The sequence below is a fragment of the Cololabis saira genome, chromosome 9 (assembly GCF_033807715.1).
Source record: "Cololabis saira isolate AMF1-May2022 chromosome 9, fColSai1.1, whole genome shotgun sequence".
NCBI lineage: Eukaryota > Metazoa > Chordata > Actinopteri > Beloniformes > Belonidae > Cololabis > Cololabis saira.
Window position 1 is genome coordinate 10,630,041 of NC_084595.1, and position 6,607 is coordinate 10,636,647.

Consider the following 6,607-nt stretch of genomic DNA (forward strand, 5'->3'; position numbering starts at 1 on the left):
TGTCTCATATTTAAGCTGATCATAAGAAAAAAGGCACTATAAGCTACGGCTTCAGCCTACACCTTTTCGGCAAAAGAAATGTTTTTTTTTTTTTTTTTACCTTTTCATCTTGTTTTGTAAAAAAGTGTGTCCAAGCCGAAATAAAGATTCATAACAATCAGGCAGCTGCAGCTGATCCAGAACGCTGCTGCCAGAGTCCTTACAAACACCAGGAAACTGGACCACATTACACCGGTCATGAAATCACTACACTGGCTTCCAGTGAGTCAAAGGAAAGAGTTTAAAATCTTACTGCTGGTCTACAAAGACCTGAATGGTCTTGGACCAAAATACATGGTTGATCTGTTAGTTCCTATGAAGCTCCCAGACCCCTGAGGTTCATCTGGATCTGGTTTGTTGTGGTTCCAGAACCAGAACCAAGCAAGGTGAGGCAGCGTTCAGTAATTCTGCTCCTCACCGGTGGAACAAACTTCCTGTAGACCTGAGGTCTGCTCCAACTGTAGATCCTTTAAATCAGGCCTAAAAACATTACTGTTTACTGAAGCGTTCTCCTAAATTAAATACTTACCTGCTCTATTTTACTGCCCTTACTTTTTAACAACTTGTGCTTTTTATTATTTTACCTCTTTCCTTAACATTTTATTTAATTTTGTTTGTTATTAACTGTTTATTTGTGTTTTGCCACTTTGAATGTTGATGTAAAGCACTTTGAATGATGAGTGTTGAATTGCGCTATACAAATAAACTTGTCTTGCCTTGCCTTATATACAATCATTCCTTCTAAGGATCACAGGGGTCTGCTGGAGGTTATTCCAGCTCTTTTTGGGGCAAAATATAGAGGTGCACTCCTGGTCCATCACATGGCCATATTTGGACAAACAACCATATACACACACTCACTCACTCCTATGGAGAATTTAAAGCCACCAATACACCTAAAATAAATGTTTTGGACGGTGGAAGAGAGAGCCCACAGAAGTACGGGAAGAACATACAAACTCAACAAAGACAGACTTCTCCTAGGGCGCAACTAATACTGATACTATTTTTATTCCACTGTGCTGTTTGTATTTTGTAATTATATATTTTTTACTTTTTTTCACTGCATGTGTGTCTTGTGTGTACTGCTGCTGCTCAAAGCGAATTTCCCCACTGAGGGAGGAATAAAGGACAATCTAATCTAATCTAAGAAAGAACAAGAATAAATAAATAAGTAAAAGATAGACAATAAAGAGATAACAAATAAAAAATAAAAAAAATATATAAACTAAGTTTTAATATAAGGCGAGCCTTTTGATTGACATTGGGATTGACAACCCATCTTTTGACTCCTATCAAATCTTAATTTATATGGATAATCTTCCAAGAAATATATCAAACATGGTCAATATAGTAATTTTACTAGGTAAATATCACATACATAAATGCAAATGGAATAACAGCAAACCCTCCATTGTATATTTGAAAAATGAATGTAAACTGTACTTTGCGTCTCCTAAACTGATGTGAGAAAAAAACGTTATTGTCAAAAGCTTATATGAAACAATGTCTTTGCTTCTTAAATGTTTTAATACACTTCCCATACCTTGTCAGTAAATGTATCTTTTTTTCTCTCAACCCCCCCAAGTGTTGAATATCTGTAGATTATTGATTGTTTTGTTTCATGTGAACTTTATTGTATACCTGTAGCACTTCTCGTTGCTACGGGGGTCACTCAAGACAGCAGATACCGGGATTGGTTAGAAATCTTTTATTTCTAGTTTTGTTTCTCAGAGTTTCTGTGCTTCTGCACCGTCCGCAGAGCTGCAACTCTGCTCCGCTCTGCGTCCGTCCTCTCTCGTCTCCAGGGCCCGCACACCTACTGAAATACACAGATAGTGATTAGACACACCTGTGTACCGTCAGCTGTTCCAGCCGCGTCACCTGTGCGCCACTCCCCCGCACTCTCCCCTGCAGACCACGCCCCAATCCTGCACCCTGCCACAATACCCTATAGAATTTTGTTCAATAAAGTTTGAAAAAAAAAAACTGCGTCCCTTTACGAATCTAATTCAAAACAATTAAAAGAGATCCTCAGGTCACGTGCTTATCAAATGTTGGAGAGTTTACACTGGAATCTGTTTGACCCAGATGACACCACACTCTTTCTCAGGCATGAAAATCAAGTTTCTAACACCATAAATGACTTTTCCCAGGCCTCTGGCCTAAATCTGAATCTTAATAAATGCAAAACTATATCCATTAAGGATTCTGATAAAACATCAATTTGTAGTATCCCAGTCAAAAATGAAGTTGTTTACTTGGGTATTACAATAACTAAGGACCAACAACTTCTTGTGGAAAAATAGAACTCGTCATCTGAAAAAATCTGTTCTAATGAATGACTATGAAAATGGTGGACTACATTTTCTAGATTTCTGCACCCCAAATAACACATTTAAGATAAATTGGTTGAAACAATTCTTCAAAAATCCTAACTCTATCTGGAATGTCATACCCTTCCATATTCTGTCAAAACTGGGTGGATGAAACTTTTTTTTAACCTGTAACTACAATATTGATAAAATCCTGATAAAAATGTCTTCCTTTCACGGCCAGGCCTTCCTGTCATGGTCTCTTATTTTCAAACACAACTTTTCACCACACAAATACCTCATATGGAACAACAAAGACATACTGTTTAAACATAAATTCCTATTTATTGAGTACTGGTTTAATAACAACATTGTATATGTAGCTCAATTGTTTAAAAGGGATGGTCTTCTCTACTCCTATGATGAGTTTCTAGCAGAATACAATATTCCTGTGTCACCTGGGGACTTTGCAAAAGTATTTGGAGAATCTGGTGTTTGCATGTTTTTTAGATCTCAACCAAGAGTGGAAACCCAACAATTATCCCTGTTATCATTGACTGATACTCCAATTGGCTAAATCTGTTTGTCCTGTAACCGTGGTAAGAACAATACATTGATTAGATTCTTGTTTAAACAGGATGTCACCACAGTTCCTTATGTGGTCTTACACTGGAATAAGTACATGGATCATATTGACTGGAAAAAGGTCTGGCTCTTACCCAACCGATACCTGTTGACCAACAAAGTTAGAGGAATATCGTTTAAAATAACTCATAGATTTTATCCTTCTAATGATCACATTGCTAAAAGGTTTAAATAGACATTGATGTAAAATGTGCTTTCTGTTCTGTAAATATTGAAACAATTACTCATTTATTTTGGCTCTGCCCCATGGTCCAAAACCTCTGGATCGATATATGTAATTTTATTGTTCACAATATTGAAGAAGAATTTAAGTTGTTTTGGAAGGATGTGCTGTTTGGATTCTTTGACTTTGACAGGATTAAGTCAAAACCCAATGAAACCCATTATTAACCTCATCATACTGTTGGCAAAATGTCACATTCACAAATGTAAATTTACACATAGAAAACCCTTTTGTTGCTTATTACAATGAGCTCAAACAGCACATCGACTCCATCAAATCTTCTCTTAATCAAAAGGCGATCAAAACTATTAATATCTGTGCTCATTTTAATGTTTTCTTGTAAACCCTTATCCCCCCCTGGCATGAAATGTGATTTCTATGTTCTGCTGAAGATATATAATTTGTAAACTTCATTGTTTTTGTGAAATAAAGTTTTTATAATAAAAAAAAGATTCTGTTTGACCGGTGCCCCTTACAAAAACATTTTGGAACCAAATAAATATTTAAATAACATTTAATTACTATTGACAGTCACCCACAGACTTACTATTGACAGTCACCCACAGACTGAAACACATTCTTTTAATAATTATATGCATCTTACAGCATGTTTTTTATTTTCTTTTTCTTTTATTCTTCTTCTCTTGATTTGATGGGGGCGGTGCCTTAGCGCCCTCTACTGACCAGCCGCCACTGGTACATACCCTCTTGTTAGGTTTAGGCACGTAACATTTGTATCATCAAACTCTCTGGAGACAAAGAAAGACACAAACACCATTAGAATTTACTTGCAAGGAGAGCAGTCGAGATTTGTAAGATCTCCAACATACTCTAATTTGTTTTATCAGTGCGTCACAGGCGTAAGCAAATCATCATACGTTCTGTTAATAGCAAGCATGATAACTTATTACTTATTTACAATAGTAAATACCTCTATTTTTTATTTATTTATCTATTTTTTTGTATGTAGCAGTTTACTAAAAAAGAGGGTTCAAAAGTGCTCTTCAAAAAAACAATGTGTAACGTAACCGATTCTTTGTGAATTGTATTTTCCCGTATATTCCCTCTGTGTTTCTGCAAACTACAGGTAGGGCCGAGGGTCATACCTCTTGAAAAGTGCTTGCTTTAAAAAAAAAAAAAAAGGTTAAACAAAAATTTGCGTTAATGCGTCATCAACGCACACATGAAACAGGGAAGAAAATCAGTACTGAAAACAGTTTGTGTGAGGACATGTTCCTGTTGGTTGTGGATGTACAGCCATCCACAAATGAACATTTAACTCTACCATGTAACCACCCAGATAGCAAAATATGAGTAGGTCAACGTGAAAATATGGTTAGGCAGAAACATTGAATCCATGTTGAAGCCATGTTGAAGCCTGGTCAGCGACAGACAGAAAACATTGATTCAACATTGATTAGATGTTGTCATTAGAATTGGAAGATTGATTGATCCACCATCATTCGTTGACCTTAACACTTATTTCTTGAACACAATTATTTCGTATTTTGCCGTCTGAGCAGGAAAAAAAACCCAAACAATCCCTACCATTGTTGGATATTTCTCCAAAAAAGTCAAACCCGTTATGACTACAACCCTTCCAGTGCAAGTTCAAAAGTATAATGTAGACATGAATGTGCACGTATCAGTGACGTGCCCATTACTGAGAGTGCTCTTCAGATTCTGGCATCTATCATCCATTGTTCTCCACGAGGGAAGAAAAATCGATATTTCTGTAAATTTGAGTTGAACACAAACCTTAAACATCCCATCTGGTCAACATTTTATTACTTAGTCCAGGTACTGTGGCTGCAGTTCAGAAACATGTATGGATGATAATTACATCCATGGCAATACTATGAAAAGAGTATGAAACAGATATCTACAAACACTGCTTTTAATTAATTGTATAGGGCTTGGTCACTAAGGTGCATTCTGGGACGCGGCGGCCGTTTTGGCAGCCTCGTGAGTGTAAACAAACAGCAATGTAGTAGCAGTGTGGTAGCACCAAGTGAACTGACGGAACGCAAAAAAAAGATGTTAAACTGCTGGAAAGGAACTGGAATTTACTGGGATACCTTAAACAAGGAAGCCAGGGACTGGAATATGAGAAAATAATGATTATTAACGGTTTGGATCCATATGAAATCCCTACTAAAGAGTGGACCTCCTTGTCGGAGCTCCACTCTTTAGAAGGGATTTACTGCCGCAGTTCTGCAGAACCACCGTCTCCGGCTACCTTGTTTAGGAGTGTTTGGCAGCTGCTTTGGTAAATTTTTGACTCGCCATGTGTTTCAATAAATTAATATAATAGTACAACATACAGTACATGTTTTGTATTACTCTTACTTTTTCTTTTTTGACGGCTATATTATGCGGAAGAGGCTCCGAGGCGTGAGCAATATTTTTGTTTTCCTCGTGGGATTATTTTTTTCCTCTGCAGCTACAAATAGAGTTAATATTTTTTCCTCAATAATCTAGTTTTATCTGAAGTTTGGGAAGCACCGCAGAGAGCTGGCCAGCAACTGGGTTTAGCTCGAGAAGTTGGGAATAAAACCCTTATGAATGATCCGACCCCGGTCGTTATGAGTGTTTGTTTGTGCTATACTGTGGAAGGTTATGTTTGGTCGTCTTACAGCCACGATCCAAGCGATCCGACGACTCTGTTACTCTGTTATCTCAGATACTTGGCCTCCGTGGTTCTGCCTCCGAGCAGGAAAGCGGTGAAAAGTTAAACCATTAGCGATCTTTTCCCCACGTCTGTTATGTGGAGCTGCTGCAGCTACAACACTGCAACGCGTTACCATGGTTTACAGAATTAACGGAAAGTAACGATTACACGTAGGCCTACCGGTAGGCTAAGACAAAACGAATAGGGAGCACGTCTGTACACAGTGCAGTTGTCCAAAGAGCAGCTAAGGTAGCTTCCAGCATGACGGCTCCGCCAGGTGGTGACGTCAAAACAACCAAGCCCTATTATCACTTCTGAATATAAAATGGTGTAAACGTGATATATTTTGGATTAAATTCTCTGGGCGTGCAACTGAAATTTTTTTGAGGCGTGCTACAAATTTACAACAGCTGATAGATATTCAAACACACGCACGGGTGTACAGTGAGAGCTGGAGCGTTGGTACTTGGTCAGCTCAAGAGACCAACCCCCCCCCCAGAAACTTCATCCACTGATTTTGCAAGGCGGCTTCAGACATATCCCAGCTGTCAACTGGCGTGCGGCGGGAGCTCATTAGATCGCCATTCCAACACTGGGCCACAGAAACAAACTATAGATACACTCACCCCTTCGCACAAGTTACAACTACCGATACGCCAAACATGCATGTGGTTGGACTGTGGCAGGAAGCTGTAAGAAAATTCACACGTACCG